We start from the raw sequence: 22,164 nt of genomic DNA, 5'->3' as shown, positions 1-22,164 counted from the left end.
TTAATTAATAATAATAAAAAATATAGCTATTATATTATCACAAAATTAATCAAAGTTCATGATTGAAAAAAAAAAAATAAATTAAAGTTCATTTGTGGTATGGAATTATTATTGCTTCATTCGAGGGTATCGTATATTCCCGAAAATAGAAATTACATATGTGCTAATCGAATTCTTTTTTTTCCCACCTAATATATATTACCAAATATATTGCAATTAATTTAGTTTACAATGCTAAAAAAATTAAATATTTTGTTGCATGCATGATATTTTTTTATATATGTATTAAGCAACTATTTTAACTTTATTTTTCGGCATGGTAAAACTATTCAGAATTTTTTTAAAAATTTACAGGTGGTCCTAAATAACTATAACACAGAGAATCATTAAAAAAATTGGACTAAAAAACTCTCCAAAATATCGAAACAAATAATGGGTTTACCAAAATACTCTTTTATGTTCCTACTACGGATTTTCTCTAATTTTTTTTATTTTATATTATTTTATTTAAATAAGTACATGTTAAGAATTTAGTAGTAGTATATATCTTAAAAAGTATCTACGGTGTAACCCTTAAAAAATGGTGCACCAATACACCCTTTACTGCTTTAATATTTAGAAATATTCTTTAACTATTTTTTTTTCATAATTGTCCACATTATAGTTATTGGGCTAATTAGGACATGCATACGATCGAAGATTCATAATAGAGAAATGCTAATTACAACTTCATAGTTAATCTCTATGTCCGAAATTACATGCCGAAATATTTTGTTTTAATTTTTTTTTTCATAGCAGTGTTCGTTATATTTACAGTATCATCCTTGTAAATTTTTGAAAAATTCTGAATAGTTTACAGTACCGAAAAAAGAGTTCTTGATATTACAGTTTACCACACGCGTTCAAAAAACTTAAAACGTATATTTTGTTGTACATATTGATCGATCCGTCGCCATGACTACTGGCGCTAGATATAATCAAATTTGATTAATTAATAATAAAAAAAAAATATAGCTATTATATTATCACAAAATTAATCAAAGTTCATGATTGAAAAAAAAAATGAATTAAAGTTCATTTGTGGTATGGAATTATTATTGCTTCATTCGAGGGTATCGTATATTCCCGAAAACAGAAATTACATATGTCCTAATCGAATTCTTTTTTTTCCCACCTAATATATATTACCAAATATATTGCAATTAATTTAGTTTACAATGCTAAAAAAATTAAATATTTTGTTGCATGCATGATATTTTTTTATATATGTATTAAGCAACTATTTTAACTTTATTTTTCTAAGCATGGTAAAACTATTCGAAATTTTTAAAAATTTACAGGTGGTCCTAAATAACTATAACACAGAGAATCATTAAAAAAATTGGACTAAAAAACTCTCCAAAATATCGAAACAAATAATGGGTTTACCAAAATACTCTTTTATGTTCCTACTACGGATTTTCTCTAATTTTTTTTTATTTTAGATTATTTTATTTAAATAAGTACATGTTAAGAATTTAGTAGTAGTATATATCTTAAAAAGTATCTACGGTGTAACCCTTAAAAAATGGTGCACCAATACACCCTTTCTTGCTTTAATATTTAGAAATATTCTTTAACTATTTTTTTTCATAATTGTCCACATTATAGTTATTGGGCTAATTAGGATTTTTGCCCCCTAAATTTTAACATGTACCGAATCATGTTCCCTTGAACTTTTCCGTCGTTAAAAATTTCTCGAACTATTGAGATTGTTGAATTTAAGGACTTTTGTCTAATTTTATTCAATTTTACTATTTCAGTGATTGTTTGTGTACTAAATCATGCTCCCCAGACTTTGATATCTACCAAATCATGTCCCTCAAACTTTGACATGTACTAAATCATGTCTCCTAAACTTTCATCAATGTTAGATTTTTTTACTAAAATTGGACAAAAGTCTTTAAATCTAACAATTTCAATAGTTCATGGGGCATTTTTAACGACCTTAAAAGTTAAGGGGTATGATTTAGTACGTGTTAAAGCTTCGAGGGGCAAAAATCCTAATCGACCTAATTATTAAAGGTATATTACAAATTTTATTTTTAAAAAAAAGTAGAAAAAAGAAAACAATGTTCAAAACTCTATAATGCCCATTTTAAAGATTTATTCTTACTCTCTTATCTCCAATATAATAATAAATATATAATTTGTACTATAATTAAGATGCAAAATTTACATTATATAAAATTTTGTTACAATTATTTATAAAATAAAAGTTAAGCAAACAAAAAGTATAAATGAAATAAAATAAGAAAAATTACGCTGCATCTAGAATACTCACCTAGTATATATAAAAGATGTACTAGAACTATCCCACGAGAAGGTTTTTTTTTTTTCAATTATTAATAACTACATATAATAATAAGGCCTAGTTCATATATTAATTCTATAATTTCATTTTTTATAGGTATAATTTCATTAATACTTGGTTCCCTCGAGAAGAAAGAATCTCACGGTACGAGGTCGAGCAGTAAGAGACCGAGCTAGAGGTCGGGGGCGAGGAGGTGCTCGCGGTCGAGGTCGCGGTCGAGGCGGGGAAACCGGCATGTACTGTCGAGGCGGTGATCCGGGAGAATCAAAATGCCCCCGTAAATGGACAACAACCGGAGTCAAGGTGGGGGCAACCACGAAGTCCCCGCCGGGGTAGTTGGCCAAGAACACCAAAACGCCCCGTAGTGGTGCCACCACAACAAGAAGATTTGGCGCAAGAAGTTGCTCGTCTCAGGGAAGAAATTAGGAAGCGAGATGAAGAGGCTCACAACCGTCAGGAACAACCCAATCAAGGACAACATCGATTTTTGCCGGTGTAATACACGCTCGTGCGGAGGGTCGATGGGAACCAATATATGAAAGGTTCCGCAAGCAACACCCACCAAATTTTGAAGGGGGCTCGGATCCAATGGAAGCCGAGGAATGGTTAAGAACGAGTGGAAGGTATTGTTGAGTACATGTAACGGAGATAGTGTAGCTTGTCTTTGCTAGTTTATTGAAAAAGGATGCCCGCATTTGATGATCTTTATATCGTTAGAAAGGTCTTTCAATTAACTAAAAACTTTGTGAACAGTTTGACTTCTAATTCAAACGTTTTATAAGTCAAATTCTAGGCTAAAGTTGCTGTACAGTAAGAGTAATAAATATATTGAGTTTATCGGTGGACTAAGGGTTTCGTTAAATGTTATAGGGCCTAGAAGGTATCGTAGGAATTAATTACAGCGGAGTTGAGGTAAGGAAAAATAATTATACTTTATACTTGCTTTTTATATGGTTTGAGTACCTAGTATGAGTGCTTGAATAAATTGTATTGAAGCTGTGGAATGTGATAGTTTCGGTGAAATATTAGTGTTTTGTCGATGGATTGTATATGGCCGTTTAATCATGTTCCAGGTACTTGGAAGTGGTTGGAAACCACACATGTATGGTGATGTGGTAAGTGAGGCAGTGTACGTAAGGGTGCACTGGTTATTGGTACTGCGTTCTGGTTAAGAACGTAAGACTTCCAGATTTGTATGGAAGCTGGAGTGTGAGTGTGTGGTATTTCAGTATTTGTGTGGCTGCCTCTATTTATACTTATGATTAGTTTATTGTATGTTTGATGTATATGTTTGTGCTATGATGTGTGAATGTTGGTACATAGTATTTTGTTTTTCCTTACTTGGGCTTTGCGGCTCACCCTTATTTACCCCCTATGTGCAGATAAGTAAGTCTGTAAGCTTTCGGTGACAAGTTGAGTCCGGGCAGCATGGGGTGTATCTCGTGTGATCATGTAACTGCGTGTGGTCTTGGCCATCTTCCGCTGAAAGTTTTTTTTTAATTTATTAAACTTATCGAGGATGTTGTCGTTTAAATTTTCTATTAGTTTTCCCTAAGTGGTAATACTTTATTTTTAACTGGGTACCCATGTTTTGAAAATTGTTATTTTTTTAATAAAGGCAACATTAGTATCTTAACGCCAGTTTATTTATGGCATCTTATTTTACGTAAGTAAGGGCGTTACACTGGTTTTATTATTGCATGATATTTGAACAACAATTTTTATTTTATTTTAAATAATCAGTTTCTGACACACATATTATTTTATTATTTTCATAATTGTTTTTTTTTAAGTAACTAGTTTTCATAACTGTTTTTTTATTGTTGTTCATAATTGAGTTTTAAGTTTCAATTTTTTATTTGATTATTTCAAGAAACTGGTTTTTATTTGTTTGTTTTTATTTTGGTTGTTTTACTAACTGGTTTCTCACATTCCATTGTTTTTTTTTTGTTATTCTTTTATGGTTTTTATTGCATTTTTGTCTCTTTAATTTTTTTTTGTTTCTTTTTTTTCTCTTTGATTTTAGTTTCTTTTTCTCTTTGTTATATTTGCTACATAATGTATGTTTAAATCAATTATATTTTTTGAGCAAGCAAATAAAAATTAAATGCCAAAATAAAGAATGAAGTTAGAAGTTTGGTTATTAGGTATTGATATAAAATTTATATGTTCAAAACTGGTTTTTAAATTTAGTATCGTTTGTAAAAGTTTAGTTCTATTAGGTATTGTGTATTTTTCATTATGTTATTGATGAAACTATTTTTTTTTTTTTGCCTCTTTTAATGAAATAATTAGTTTCTTTTAATATTGATGAAACTAGTTTCTAAAGGTAGTATCGTTTTTAGATTGTAATTTTTTTCATTATCTTGTTGATGAAACAATTTTTTTTATTCTTTTAATGAAATTAATAGTTTCTTTTCAATGTTGATGAAACTAGTTTTTAAAGTTTGTATTCTTTTGAGATTATGATTTTTTATATTGCTTTTTTTTTCACGATGATTTTAATGAAACTGGTTTTTTTTTCTTCATTGTTTTTATTAAAATAATTAGTTTTTAACAAAAAAAAACAAATAGTAGTTTAAATAAAAGAAAAACAAGTTTAATTTCTGTAAAAAAAATGAGATACAAAAATGTACACTAATTATATATAAGACTTTTTTCATAAATGTACAACAAAAACAAAATAATTACAAAAAATGTGCAAAAAAAAATTATTTAAAAAATTTATACATTTTGAAAACTTATTACATAAAACCATATATTTTAATTATTAAATAATATAAATCATTAATGATTAAACTAATTACCATAAATAGATTAATGTAATTAATATTGGTAATATTATTTTATAATATCTTATCCTTATATTTATTATATTAATATTTTAAATATTAGTAATAATAAAAATTCAAAATAAATAATTCCGTAAAATTAATTAAATAAATAATAAATAGTTTTATAAAAAATAAACAAATTAAATATTTATTTTATTAAATAATAAATATTTATTATATATTTTAGTATGAATTATTATAATCTAATAAGTTTTTTTTTCAATAAAATAAATATAAAAATTATAAACATTAATGTATATAAATATAAATCAATGTTTAAAATTACTAAAAATAAACATGACACACATAGAGTGATATAATAAACATATGTGAATATTATTATTTTGTTTATTAAATTTTATGTTTAATAAATAGAAAATAAAATAAACATATATATACAAAGTATTTTATATTATTAGTATGTTTATTATAATTGTAAATATAAAAATAAACATAGCTAATTTATACTATACTAAAATAAATATTTTTTCTTTCTATTGTTTCTATAGAAATACAATTCTTACATCAAAAAATAAATAAACAAACATAACTTTATAAACTCTAAATATTATTTAATTAGAAAAAATAAACAAGACACAAAAAAAAAAAAAGATAAACAATTTTTTTATGTATATTATTTATTTTCTAAAAAAATTACTAAAAAATAAACATGACACACATACAGTGATATAATAAACCTATGTGAATATTATTATTTTGTTTATTAAATTAATATGTTTAATTAATAGAAAATAAAAGAAACACATATATACATACAAAATATTTTATATTATTGGTATGTTTATTATAATTGTAAACATAAAAATAGACATATAGCTAATATTTATACTATACTAAAATAAATATATTTTTTTTCTATTGTTTCTATATGTTGATTATTTTCTAATGAGTTAGTGAATAAATTTATCTATTAAAAAACAATTCTTACATCAAAAAATAAATAAACAAACATAACTTTATAAACTTCAAACATTATTTAATTAGAAAAAATAAAACATAAATTGTAGATAAGTATATGTGCATATGATTTACTTAATGAACACAAAATTATTTATAGAAAAAATCAATATTGAGAATCATTTACAATAAATAAAAATGTGATAATATATCAACAAAATATAAACAAAAAAATTTGCATACATTTATAACACAAATAATAATACAAAAAATACAAATAAAAAGAAAACACTTGTAAATAAATAAATAAAAAAAACTAATCTTCTTATTATAATTTTTATAAACATAAATGTTTAAAATTTGAGTATATTGTATTTGGATATAGTATGTATTTGAATAATAGCTTTATAGGAAAAAATTAAATAGTGATTTAATCTAAATACAAACTTTCAATATTTATAATAATGGTTGATTTTTAAAATTATATAAAAATATAAAATAATTAATAATATATCATTCAATAACTATAATAATGAGTGATAATAAATTAAATAATCAAATACTTACGATTTATATATTGTATAATAAATTGAAAATAATTTTCTTCATAATAGATAAAATGTATGATTATATGAAAATAAATTATTATGCACATATATTGTAATAAAATTATATAATGTATATATTAGTGTAAATTGCCCTATATATTTATATATATACAAAGAGAAAAAAAATAGTTTGAGAAAAAAAAATTAAAAAAAAAAAGAGAGAGACACAAAGAGAAATTAGAAAAAAAAAATAAAAAAATAAATTAGAGAGAGAGAGAAGAGAAAGAAAGAAAGAAAAAAGTCAACAAATCGACTTAAAAAATAAAAAGAAAAAATAGAGCCAAAATTGACCAAAAAATATATAAAAACGACAAAAAAAAGCTTTTTAAAACTTTAATAAGTAAAAAACTAAAAGAAAAAAAGAAAAAAAATTAAAAAAAGTATAAATGTAAAAATTTCTTTGTCAAATTATAACTGTAATGTGTGAAAAAAAAAAGTTAGTATTTCGTGTAAATTTTTCAAATAGAAAGAAACCCTAAAATGTAAATGTAAAATAAACTAAAAAAAAAATAAAACTAATTAAGTTAGAAACAAAAACATGAAATATGGGTTTGTATAATAGGTTTATAAAAATATGGCATATCAAATACCATAAAAAGTCTTAAATGTGAAAAAATGTCATAGAAGAGTGGCAAACCTATAAATGCCATATTTTTGTAACTTTTTTACAAAATCTCATATTTTATGTAATTTTCACTATTTATTTTATTTTAAAATTTAATATTCTTAATATCAAAAACTAAATATTATTTGTTTTTTTTAAAAAATAAGAGAGATGCAATACTAAATTACCGTAGCTGAGTGAACCAGTGTAGTATATGGAACATTATTATCGAATTGAAGTGCCAATATCATATAAAAATTGTTATGAGAACAGGTTTTTTTTTTTTTTGAAACAAGTAGCATTTAGTTTATGATATTAAGAATATTAAGTTTTAAAATAAAATAAAAATAAATGTAATGCATCTGAACCATCCACGTGTCCATATTTATGAGTTAACGGAAGTGATAGTAATGGTGTAAGAGAATTGTAATATTAGGTATTTTTGCTTCCAAAAATAAACTAGCACCCTAATATAAAAATGTTGAAAAATTATATCAAACAAATTAAGTTTAAAATTAGGATTATTAGTAATTCTCTGTAATTGTAGGTGCCACTCCACAAAATAACCTACAAAATAACAAAATAAAACTCTATTACTACACAATATAACGAAAAGATAATGTGAAATAACAATAGTAAACAAATCCATATTTAATATAAGGACTTAAACTTAAAATACTTATCTGTCAAAAAAGAACAAGTCGTTGAAATAGAAATCATATTTAATATAATGAAAAGATAATGTGAAATAACAATAGTAAAAAAATCCATATTTAACATAAGGACTTAAACTTAAAATACTTATCTGTCAAAAAAGAACAAGTCGTTGAAATAGAAATCATGAGCAAAATCACTTCTCTTGCCAATTGACCAAACTACAAAATTACCCTAAACAAATAGGGACAAGCCATAAAATGGCACAAAAGCCAAAAAAGGCACAAAAGTCGTAAAAGGTATCAAAACTATCAAAAAATAGTGCAAAAAACCCATGTAAACATTTAGTATTTAAGTGTATAAAATGCGAAACATTAAGTATTTATGCCGCAATTTACCAAAAAAAAATATAAACTCAAATTTACCATATGAGATGTTATTGCGGGGTATGAGTTGTCCACTTCCATTGTGCTTACGGTGGTTTCATTTGAATCTGCTAATGTACCAAACTTCTCTTTAGCTTCAACATAAATGCCGAGGTTGATGTGGAACCAAAATGCATTGGTGTTTTAGACTCTGCCCCAAGTCATAGGCCACACAAGAGCTCCAAGTTGATTTGGGAGTATGTGCTCCTAAACTAGAGGAAGTGAAGTTGACATTACCGAATTGATCCACTGAAGATCGATGTCATGAAAATAAACACATTATTCATTTCATAATTTACTATTTTCATGGTAATTGGTTACCTTTTTAATGTATATTCAGTTTCGATTTACTTGTAAAGTTGCTACATCCTAACTAGTCAAACTACCAAAATAAGATTCACTTGAACATAGAATATTAGAGTCAGCAAAAGGAATCAATTAGAAAGAATGAAGCTGTTTTTCGGACTTACGTTCCTGAAGAGCGACATAGGCAGCCCTTGCAGCATCCAACTCTGCTTGTTTCTTGGATTTTGCTGCTTTCCCATGGAATATTTCTCCATCCAGCTCCACACTAGTAAAGAAAATAGGCTTGTGGGGTTCACCACGTTTTATAGTTTTATAAACTGGAGTGCTTAAATCTTCTCTCTGAACTAGCTCTTGCAAGAGATTCTTGTAAACTCGAGACTCGTCCTGTAGATGGAAAAAAGTAAATTAGACTAACAATTTTCTATATATTCATCCACACAGATATGATCTTTAACGAGAACATGTAACTGAAGCAGTAGAAAGAAAATTCCAATATAGAAACCCATTCTAAACATTCTTCACTAAAACTAAATACAACTACAGTTCTATAAAACACCAAGCTTTGCAGCATCTAAAGATTTGTGAAGAAAAGAAAAAGCTCTTAGCTACTTTGGAGTGCTTGCCTCTTGAAAGTTTTCCATTAAGAAAGACATTAAAGCAACCTTTGCAGTATCACTTTCAGCGTCTTTCGAAGTGTTGAAGGATCCAGAGCTCTCAAAAATTTGGTCACCAACTGTAACTGTTGCCATAAACTGAGTGGCCTCAGGACACTGATCACATTCACAAAAGTACACTGGCAAACCGAAATTTCTCTGTCTAGCATATTTACGCGGTTGCTTCTTGACTGGACAATAGTTTTATATATATACATGAGTGAAATTTCATTAGTCTTAAAAAATTTAAGGGTTCAAAAGAACATTTCTAACAAAGACTAATGTGCTTTAGTTCAATTTTGTGTAACTTATAGAAGTTGACACCATGAACTTTGATAGTTTAAAATAAGAAACACATGAATACTATGGATGATTGCAGATAATGAAAAATCTAAAATATTAGGACTAAAACATAATACTCTCGCGAAATTAAACTATTGACAATCCCAACAAAAATAACTTCACTTCAATAGATACTACCTAATTACCTTTCTGTATAACATAGAATTATATATACATATACTTTGAAATTATGTACCTTTAGTCTCCTCACCATCACCAACACTGATGCCCAAATCATCCGACCGCATCTTGAGAATCTCCAGCTTTTCTTCGATGCTTCGTTCTCCACTTGTTGGTTTTGATTATTGTTGAAGAATCTAAACCATAATGAAAAGCAAAAGGATGTTACGGCCAACAAATTTCAAAGCATAATCTTTACAATCCTTTTTATTCTATATCAATCTTTCACCACATATAAAGGTACATATGACCTTTTAATAGCAATATGATACTTATAAGAGACATGTTTCTACATCACTAGCCAAAGAAGTACCATCAAAAAATGATATGGTTTATAATCTCAGCTATTGTTTAACTTAACAAGCAATTATTATTATCATTATTTTTTTTTGGAGTAGTTTCTGAGTATGGTAAATCAAGTTAGCTTAAGAAAGCTTTTAAAAACTTACTAAGTTGAAGCTCCTTACCACTTTTCAAGCCAGAAACATTCGATCGAATATCAAGATTACGTTGCTTTCTTCAACCATAGGTGTTGCAACAGCATGTTCAGCCTATGCCATTGATGACACAATCGAATAAGAATCAATATGCTTAATGAAAGAAACTAATTGGGGACAAACCATTATATAACACAAGAAAGAAGGAAAGAAAGTGAACCAGGAGGTGGAGAATTGAAGTGAAGAAAAGCAAGCATGGCACCATGGTTATGGGCTTGTTTGTTGGATTTGAAGACGACGAAAGAGTCAAAAGAAATGCCATTGACTCAAACAGAGGCTCCAAAGAGAGGGTTATGATCTGGCCCATATCTCATAGAGGTGTACTTTGGTAAACCCCATTGATTCTTGTGGCAAAGCTCCTGCAGCTTCGACTTGTACATTCTTTTTCTCTTTCTCTGCTTAGTGTTGAAGTATTGAACTTGCTTACTGAAGAACTCTTTAAGAAGATGAACATCAAATGCATAGTTTCCAAGTTTTTTTATATGGTTGTTAGTTACCAAAGGACATCAAAGGCTTTTCCCACGTGTTAAAGACAACACACACATATCTTTGTGCTTTGTTTTCCATGTCTAACATATGACTATATGAGCACTAATAAACTAATCAGTTCCACAGAAATTAAGAGAATTATATTTCTTTATTCTTTTTAGGTGTACTACTACCTTTTCTGCTAATCATGCTTATTGAACCAGCTTCACTTCCCATTCAATAAGTATGCGTTACTATACTAGTCTCACTCTTAACATACTTTTATATACAATTATTCCCAACAATTTCCAACCTTTAATTGGAGATGTTATTTAACTAAAGTAAAGGGATTATTAAATAACATTGTGCATTATGTACTATTGTTTGTTTTTTTTTTTTTTTTTTTCTCGAAAGGGCACTTATACTATTGTATTTAAGCGATTTAGGATAAATTTTATTTTTCTAAAAACTATATATAACATCGAATTAGTTATATTTCTTTAACCAGAGTGGCCTTAAAGCGCTTTCATCAAGTTAAAAAGTACATGTTGAATCAATTAAAATAAAAGGTTAAAAAATACATGACAAAAAGAAGAAAAAAAAATTACCCAAAATGTGGTCACTAACTGTCCTTTCAAAAAGTTTAAGTTTTAAAGTTTTATAATTCAATGAAATTCTGGTCAATTTATCAAACACAAAATTTTGTTAAAAAAAAACAAGAAGTGATATCATTTACAAAGCCCTAGGGGTTTATTTTTATTGTGTAAAACTGCACACAAACAGTAACATCTCCAGTGCAGAGAGGGCATGAGAGGAAGACGACCCGAAAGTAATTTTAACAATCCAGACTCTACAAAAACGACTGAGACCAAAGTCACCAAACCAAGAAGCCATTCAGTTCAACATTCAAAGAAAATGGAAGATGACAACAGAAACTAAGTTTGGTGACTGGCAACAATCTTTCTGAACAAAAAATAATCATTAAATCCAAAACAACCACCCTATTCATGTATAATCTATACATGGCCCTATGACTCATCTATACACTTCCAAAAAGGCCCCAGTTGTTGACTTTAAACGTTGAGACAGCAAGTTTGAAGACCTCAAGCATTGGCACACATCCAGAAAGCTCAGCAGGAGTGGCAGCACCAGCCCCGACGGCGGTAGCACTTTCACTCAATGGACTGAAAACAATAAGGAAAGTGTGAGGGTGTCGGAAATATTAACACAACACAAAACAGTGTTGTTACCATCTATTTCTGTTCAAACATTTGGGAACTGAACCACAATCGGAGAATCTAACACAAGGAGGGTGCAGAGGAGGAAGATTATGCTCTGCCTCTTTACATTACTAAAGCACTGCTGGCAGGAAAATTTATGTTGAGAGGAAATAAATTTGTATCCTTGAAATTCAACATCTTAACATTTGGAAGAAAAAGATGCATTAATTTTACACTTGCAACTAATATGCATAAATTGACTGAATGTTGTAAGTATATTCATGTGTAGATGCTCTTCTTTTAGGTGTTATTTATTCAAGTATAGGTGATAGCATTTAATCAATGATTTGTACTCTCAGAAAGAAAAGCAAAAAACCGAGAACTTGTTGCAGCAGAACACAAACTCCTAGTACTTACTTTATATGAATCGGCTCATATGCAGAAATTAGGATATCCGTGTTAACTTCTTTAAGACGAACATTTGCAACATATACCCACAAGATAACAATAAAATATTAATAGAGCACAGAAACACTAAACCGTTATTAGCTGGTGGAAAGAAAATCCTAAACTAGATTTAAAAAAGAAGAGAAATAACTTACCCTCACAACATTTTGTGCTTCCCTACCTTGCCGTCCCTTAGAGATAGCCTATGTTCAAGTAACCAAAATAATGAATTGATATGAGCCCAAAAGGTTAATACAGTTTAAATTTGAGATTCTTCAAAGGAAGTTTGATAAACAAAGAATATTTTCCATGCAATGGAGAAACTACAAGCCATGCTTCAAAAGCACTTCTTGCAATCATCATAGTTCTTCGTAAATGTTTCTAATGGCAGTTCAATACAAATTATTTGGAAAGAAAATATTCAATACCGATAATGATTAATCAGGTGATGAAGCAGCACACTGTTTCACTATTTCTCTTCCATTCCATATCAGTCATCAGGAAAGGAAAAGGATATATTATGTAAGGTTACTTGAAAGAAAATGTTGAAATATATACATATTTGAACACAATTTCCCTTTTGTTTTTTCATCTTTGTCCCTACAGAAGAGGCACATTGAAGGAAGTAGAAGAACAGATACCTAGCATCAATAATCACAAGTTTACGACAGATACAAGGTTGGTGACATTTATGATTCCACACAATAGACCAAAGGCCAATCATCCATTACTTAAATGTGAAGGCAAACTAAAGAAAGTAAAAACCCATAACCAACAGCAAACACAACCTAAAAGATTACTATGGACACATACCATTTGGCCTACTGCAGTTATAATGACAGCAGGTGTGCTCCTATAGCACAGTCCAGGGGCCTAAGTCACTGCTGACTGTTCAATCACCTGAATTTTAATTTGAGGCAAATTAGTCTTTGGCACAATAGTTTGAATCATATCTCAGCTACTATTGGGGAAACTTTTCTCATATCCAAATATTGCGAAAGCTAGTATCATAATATATCGGCATTTAATTACCATCTTACATAGATAGAAACTAGAGAATAAGAACTGAAGAGGACTAAATTAACATGTACGCATTTATACGAAACAAATTGGATAACCCTTTCAAAATAAAACCATAAACAATCTAAGACAAGGAAAATATGATCAAGTTAGCAATTGATAGATGAATACACAATTAATGAGTGTGAACAATAATAGGGAAAAATTTAATTACCACGCAGCCTTCAGATTCTTGTTCAGAGGCAAGGTCTTGAAGAAACCATGAAGCACTTCCATCATCACCAACTTCTTCCTTCAATTCTAATATCTCAAAGATCAAACTTTCATCCCGGGAAGGATCCACAAACACCTCCTTTAAACCCACAAAATAATTAAGAAAAACAATCAATAATGCATAAATAAACAACATAAGTGAAAGAAAAAAACAAATCTTTAATGCCCAGAAGCTTAAAATGAAAAATTGGGTATTCAAAGAAACGAAGTGAAAACTAGAAAGAAGCATAGCTCCTCAGTCCTCACCTGATGATCTGGAACTTCTCGAATATTACTTTTTTTGTGAGATAAAATTAAAATAAAATAAATAAATAAAAAGAAAAAAAAAATACCTGGAACCTTTGAGGGAAGGTGCTAGTTAAGGCACCGGCGAACAGAGGGCGTTCTAAGTGGAAACCTTCAGGCATTTTATGCTATTTTACGATACAGAAAATGTTATACAGATTTAAATCCTAAAAAATGGAATGCAACGAGTTAAAAGAAACACGAAGCCAAAAAAAATTAATTCTAAACTTGTATTGTATGATAAACCCAGCGTGAAGGAAGAAAATCAAGCCCTATGAGAACTAATACCGAGCAATAACAAAAATTCATACATAAGGCACGAAGAGATAGACATAGAAAGAAAGAAAGAAAGAAAGGAAAAAAAAAATACTAAAACGACATACACGGTCTTAGAGGACGAAGCAACTGCGCCGCCGCCGGTGATTGGGTTCCTTGGTCGAGAGGGAAAAAGAGGTTTTTGGTCTCTCTGACTCTGTTGTGCAGTGAGATGAGGAGTGGAGAGTCGGATAGCATCATTTTTACACTAACTGAGAAGAACAACTTTTGATTTGGTTTGGTTTAAGGAAGAAAAAATCCCACATCGACTTGTTATAGCTTTTTTAATATGTTTATATTGATTACTTTATACAGTCCTATCGCCGGGTCCAGTCACGTGGGCCTGTAACCAAGTGGGGCAAAGTAGTTGGGATGCATCTGGTGGGCCGTACTCCCTAGTCATATGGATGGTGCTCTCTCCGCCCACCCTTATAGGGACGTGGTACCATTCCTATAAGATGGTTAGGAGCTTCAAGTGGCTGAAGTCTGAAGCACCGCACGCTGCCAACCTGGGGAGTAGAGTTGACAAGCATGTGACCCTCTGAGGGTTCATTATAAAGCACCATCTCACCTGGCTAACGGTCCACACGTTGCAAGCAACTATTTTTTATTACATCACTAAATAATATATTTTTTTTTATTACACAAAGCACCGTATAATATTAATATTATAGTTTAATTTTGGGGCTAACCTTAGGGAGTAGAGGTGTTGGCTTATTAGGAGGCATGCATACGATCGAAGATTCATAATAGAGAAATGCTAATTACAACTTCATAGTTAATCTCTATGTCCGAAATTACATGCCGAAATATTTTGTTTTAATTTTTTTTTTCATAGCAGTGTTCGTTATATTTACAGTATCATCCTTGTAAATTTTTGAAAAATTCTGAATAGTTTACGATTCTTACCGAAAAAAGAGTTCTTGATATTACAGTTTACCACACGCGTTCAAAAAACTTAAAACGTATATTTTGTTGTACATATTGATCGATCCGTCGCCATGACTACTGGCGCTAGATATAATCAAATTTGATTAATTAATAATAAAAAAAAATATAGCTATTATATTATCACAAAATTAATCAAAGTTCATGATTGAAAAAAAAAATGAATTAAAGTTCATTTGTGGTATGGAATTATTATTGCTTCATTCGAGGGTATCGTATATTCCCGAAAACAGAAATTACATATGTCCTAATCGAATTCTTTTTTTTCCCACCTAATATATATTACCAAATATATTGCAATTAATTTAGTTTACAATGCTAAAAAAATTAAATATTTTGTTGCATGCATGATATTTTTTTATATATGTATTAAGCAACTATTTTAACTTTATTTTTCGGCATGGTAAAACTATTCAGAATTTTTTTAAAATTTACGGTGGTCCTAAATAACTATAACACGTAGAATCATTAAAAAAATTGGACTAAAAAACTCTCCAAAATATCGAAACAAATAATGGGTTTACCAAAATACTCTTTTATGTTCCTACTACGGATTTTCTCTAATTTTTTTATTTTATATTATTTTATTTAAATAAGTACATGTTAAGAATTTAGTAGTAGTATATATCTTAAAAAGTATCTACGGTGTAACCCTTAAAAAATGGTGCACCAATACACCCTTTCTCGCTTTAATATTTAGAAATATTCTTTAACTATTTTTTTTTCATAATTGTCCACATTATAGTTATTGGGCTAATTAGGATTTTTGCCCCCTAAATTTTAACATGTACCGAATCATGTTCCCTTGAACTTTTCTGGCCGTTAAAAATTTCTCCCGAACTATTGAGATTGTTAAATTTAAGAACTTTTGTCTAATTTCATTCAATTTTACTGTTTCAGTGATTGTTTATGTGCTAAACCATGCACCCAGACTTTGATATCTACTAAATCATGCTCCTCAAACTTTGACATGTACTAAATCATACCCCTTGAACTTTCATCCATGTTAGAATTTTTTTACTAAAATTAGACAAAAATCTTTAAATCTAACAATCTCAATAGTTCAGGCATTTTTAACGACCTTAAAAGTTAAGGGGTATGATTTAGTACGTGTTAAAGCTTGAGGGGCAAAAATCCTAATCAGCCTAATTATTAAAGGTATATTACAAATTTTATTTTTAAAAAAAAGTAGAAAAAAGAAAACAATGTTCAAAAATCTATAATGCCCATTTTAAAGATTTATTCTTACTCTCTTATCTCCAATATAATAATAAATATATAATTTGTACTATAATTAAGATGCAAAATTTACATTATATAAAATTTTGTTACAATTATTTATAAAATAAAAGTTAAGCAAACAAAAAGTATAAATGAAATAAAATAAGAAAAATTACGCTGCATCTAGAATACTCACCTAGTATATATAAAAGATGTACTAGAACTATCTCACGATAAGTTTTTTTTTCAATTATTAATAACTACATATAATAATAAGGCCTAGTTCATATATTAATTCTATAATTTCATTTTTTATAGGTATAATTTCATTAATACTTGGTTCCCTTGAGAAGAAAGAATCTCACGGTCGAGGTCGAGCAGCTGTAAGAGACCGAGCTAGAGGTCGGGGGCGAGGAGGTGCTCGCGGTCGAGGTCGCGGTCGAGGCAGGGGAAACCAGCATGTACCTGTCGAGGCGGTGATCCAGGAGAATCAAAATGCCCCTGTAAATGGACAACAACCAGGTCAAGGTGGGGGCAACCACGAAGTCCCTGCTGGGGTAGTTGGCCAAGAACACCAAAACGCCCCTGTAGTGGTGCCACCACAACAAGAAGATTTGGCGCAAGAAGTTGCTCGTCTCAGGGAAGAAATTAGGAAGCGAGATGAAGAGGCTCACAACCGTCGTGAACAACCCAATCAAGGACAACATCGATTTTTGCGGTGTAATACCGCTGTCTTGGGAGGGTCGATGGGAACCAATATATGAAAGGTTCCGCAAGCAACACCCACCAAATTTTGAAGGGGCTCGGATCCAATGGAAGCCGAGGAATGGTTAAGAACAAGTGGAAGGTATTGTTGAGTACATGTAACGGAGATAGTGTAGCTTGTCTTGCTAGTTTATTGAAAAAGGATGCCCGCATTTGATGATCTTTATATCGTTAGAAAGGTCTTTCAATTAACTAAAAACTTTGTGAACAGTTTGACTTCTAATTCAAACGTTTTATAAGTCAAATTCTAGGCTAAAGTTCTTTGTACAGTAAGAGTAATAAATATATTGAGTTTATCGGTGGACTAAGGGTTTCGTTAAATGTTATAGGGCCTAGAAGGTATCGTAGGAATTAATTACAGCGGAGTTGAGGTAAGGAAAAATAATTATACTTTATACTTGCTTTTTATATGGTTTGAGTACCTAGTATGAGTGCTTGAATAAATTGTATTGAAACTGTGGAATGTGATAGTTTCGGTGAAATATTAGTGTTTTGTCGATGGATTGTATATGGCTGTTTAATCATGTTCCAGGTACTTGGAAGTGGTTGGAAACCACACATGTATGGTGATGTGGTAAGTGAGGCAGTGTACGTAAGGGTGCACTGGTTATTGGTACTGCGTTCTGGTTAAGAACGTAAGACTTCCAGATTTGTATGGAAGCTGGAGTGTGAGTGTGTGGTATTTCAGTATTTGTGTGGCTGCCTCTATTTATACTTATGATTAGTTTATTGTATGTTTGATGTATATGTTTGTGCTATGATGTGTGAATGTTGGTACATAGTATTTTATTTTTCCTTCTTGGGCTTTGCGGCTCACCCCTTATTTACCCCCATGTGCGGATAAGTAAGTCCGTAAGCTTTCGGTGACAAGTTGAGTCGGGCGGCATGGGGTGTATCTCGTGTGATCATGTAATCGCGTGTGGTCTTGGCCATCTTCCGCTGAAAGTTTTTTTTTAATTTATTAAACTTATCGAGGATGTTGTCGTTTAAATTTTCTATTAGTTTTCCCTAAGTGGTAATACTTTATTTTTAACTGGGTACCCATGTTTTGAAAATTGTTATTTTTTTAATAAAGGCAACATTAGTATCTTAACGCCAGTTTATTTATGGCATCTTATTTTACGTAAGTAAGGGCGTTACCTTTGGTTTTATTATTGCATGATATTTGAACAACAATTTTTATTTTATTTTAAATAATCAGTTTCTGACACACATATTATTTTATTATTTTCATAATTGTTTTTTTTTAAGTAACTAGTTTTCATAACTGTTTTTTTATTGTTGTTCATAATTGAGTTTTAAGTTTCAATTTTTTATTTGATTATTTCAAGAAACTGGTTTTTATTTGTTTGTTTTTATTTTGGTTGTTTTACTAACTGGTTTCTCACATTCCATTGTTTTTTTTTTGTTATTCTTTTATGGTTTTTATTGCATTTTTGTCTCTTTAATTTTTTTTTGTTTCTTTTTTTTCTCTTTGATTTTAGTTTCTTTTTCTCTTTGTTATATTTGCTACATAATGTATGTTTAAATCAATTATATTTTTTGAGCAAGCAAATAAAAATTAAATGCCAAAATAAAGAATGAAGTTAGAAGTTTGGTTATTAGGTATTGATATAAAATTTATATGTTCAAAACTGGTTTTTAAATTTAGTATCGTTTGTAAAAGTTTAGTTCTATTAGGTATTGTGTATTTTTCATTATGTTATTGATGAAACTATTTTTTTTTTTTTTGCCTCTTTTAATGAAATAATTAGTTTCTTTTAATATTGATGAAACTAGTTTCTAAAGGTAGTATCGTTTTTAGATTGTAATTTTTTTCATTATCTTGTTGATGAAACAATTTTTTTTATTCTTTTAATGAAATTAATAGTTTCTTTTCAATGTTGATGAAACTAGTTTTTAAAGTTTGTATTCTTTTGAGATTATGATTTTTTATATTGCTTTTTTTTTCACGATGATTTTAATGAACCGGTTTTTTTTCTTCGTTTTTATTAAAATAATTAGTTTTTAACAAAAAAAAAACAAATAGTAGTTTAAATAAAAGAAAAACAAGTTTAATTTCTGTAAAAAAAAATGAGATACAAAAATGTACACTAATTATATATAAGACTTTTTTCATAAATGTACAACAAAAACAAAATAATTACAAAAAATGTGCAAAAAAAAATTATTTAAAAAATTTATACATTTTGAAAACTTATTACATAAAACCATATATTTTAATTATTAAATAATATAAATCATTAATGATTAAACTAATTACCATAAATAGATTAATGTAATTAATATTGGTAATATTATTTTATAATATCTTATCCTTATATTTATTATATTAATATTTTAAATATTAGTAATAATAAAAATTCAAAATAAATAATTCCGTAAAATTAATTAAATAAATAATAAATAGTTTTATAAAAAATAAACAAATTAAATATTTATTTTATTAAATAATAAATATTTATTATATATTTTAGTATGAATTATTATAATCTAATAAGTTTTTTTTTTTCAATAAAATAAATATAAAAATTATAAACATTAATGTATATAAATATAAATCAATGTTTAAAATTACTAAAAATAAACATGACACACATAGAGTGATATAATAAACATATGTGAATATTATTATTTTGTTTATTAAATTTTATGTTTAATAAATAGAAAATAAAATAAACATATATATACAAAGTATTTTATATTATTAGTATGTTTATTATAATTGTAAATATAAAAATAAACATAGCTAATTTATACTATACTAAAATAAATATTTTTTCTTTCTATTGTTTCTATAGAAATACAATTCTTACATCAAAAAATAAATAAACAAACATAACTTTATAAACTCTAAATATTATTTAATTAGAAAAAATAAACAAGACACAAAAAAAAAAAAAAAAGATAAACAATTTTTTTATGTATATTATTTATTTTCTAAAACAATTACTAAAAAATAAACATGACACACATACAGTGATATAATAAACCTATGTGAATATTATTATTTTGTTTATTAAATTAATATGTTTAATTAATAGAAAATAAAAGAAACACATATATACATACAAAATATTTTATATTATTGGTATGTTTATTATAATTGTAAACATAAAAATAGACATATAGCTAATATTTATACTATACTAAAATAAATATATTTTTTTTCTATTGTTTCTATATGTTGATTATTTTCTAATGAGTTAGTGAATAAATTTATCTATTAAAAAACAATTCTTACATCAAAAAATAAATAAACAAACATAACTTTATAAACTTCAAACATTATTTAATTAGAAAAAATAAAACATAAATTGTAGATAAGTATATGTGCATATGATTTACTTAATGAACACAAAATTATTTATAGAAAAAATCAATATTGAGAATCATTTACAATAAATAAAAATGTGATAATATATCAACAAAATATAAACAAAAAAATTTGCATACATTTATAACACAAATAATAATACAAAAAATACAAATAAAAAGAAAACACTTGTAAATAAATAAAAATAAATAAAAAAAAACTAATCTTCTTATTATAATTTTTATAAACATAAATGTTTAAAATTTGAGTATATTGTATTTGGATATAGTATGTATTTGAATAATAGCTTTATAGGAAAAAATTAAATAGTGATTTAATCTAAATACAAACTTTCAATATTTATAATAATGGTTGATTTTTAAAATTATATAAAAATATAAAATAATTAATAATATATCATTCAATAACTATAATAATGAGTGATAATAAATTAAATAATCAAATACTTACGATTTATATATTGTATAATAAATTGAAAATAATTTTCTTCATAATAGATAAAATGTATGATTATATGAAAATAAATTATTATGCACATATATTGTAATAAAATTATATAATGTATATATTAGTGTAAATTGCCCTATATATTTATATATATACAAAGAGAAAAAAAATAGTTTGAGAAAAAAAAAAAAGAGAGACACAAAGAGAAATTAGAAAAAAAAAAAGAAAATTAGAGAGAGAGAAGAGAAAGAAAGAAAGAAAAAAGTCAACAACTGACTTAAAAAATAAAAAGAAAAAATAGAGCCAAAATTGACCAAAAAATATATAAAAACGACAAAAAAAAGCTTTTTAAAACTTTAATAAGTAAAAAACTAAAAAAAAAGAAAAAAAATTAAAAAAAGTATAAATGTAAAAATTTCTTTGTCAAATTATAACTGTAATGTGTGAAAAAAAAAAGTTAGTATTTCGTGTAAATTTTTCAAATAGAAAGAAACCCTAAAATGTAAATGTAAAATAAACTAAAAAAAAAAATAAAACTAATTAAGTTAGAAACAAAAACATGAAATATGGGTTTGTATAATAGGTTTATAAAAATATGGCATATCAAATACCATAAAAAGTCTTAAATGTGAAAAAATGTCATAGAAGAGTGGCAAACCTATAAATGCCATATTTTTGTAACTTTTTTACAAAATCTCATATTTTATGTAATTTTCACTATTTATTTTATTTTAAAATTTAATATTCTTAATATCAAAAACTAAATATTATTTGTTTTTTTTTAAAAAATAAGAGAGATGCAATACTAAATTACCGTAGCTGAGTGAACCAGTGTAGTATATGGAACATTATTATCGAATTGAAGTGCCAATATCATATAAAAATTGTTATGAGAACAGGTTTTTTTTTTTTTTGAAACAAGTAGCATTTAGTTTATGATATTAAGAATATTAAGTTTTAAAATAAAATAAAAATAAATGTAATGCATCTGAACCATCCACGTGTCCATATTTATGAGTTAACGGAAGTGATAGTAATGGTGTA

General features: G+C 27.6%; 1 pseudogene; it reads right to left on the bottom strand.

Moving 5' to 3' along the window:
- Nucleotides 1-11,570: 11,570 nt before the first annotated feature.
- LOC133034744 (uncharacterized) lies at nucleotides 11,571-15,243 on the bottom strand (annotated as a pseudogene).
- Between the last annotated feature and the right edge of the window lie 6,921 nt (nucleotides 15,244-22,164).

The sequence above is a fragment of the Cannabis sativa genome, chromosome 2, assembly GCF_029168945.1.
Source record: "Cannabis sativa cultivar Pink pepper isolate KNU-18-1 chromosome 2, ASM2916894v1, whole genome shotgun sequence".
Classification (NCBI taxonomy): Eukaryota; Viridiplantae; Streptophyta; class Magnoliopsida; order Rosales; family Cannabaceae; genus Cannabis; species Cannabis sativa.
This window is presented reverse-complemented; position numbering and strand designations above follow the sequence as displayed.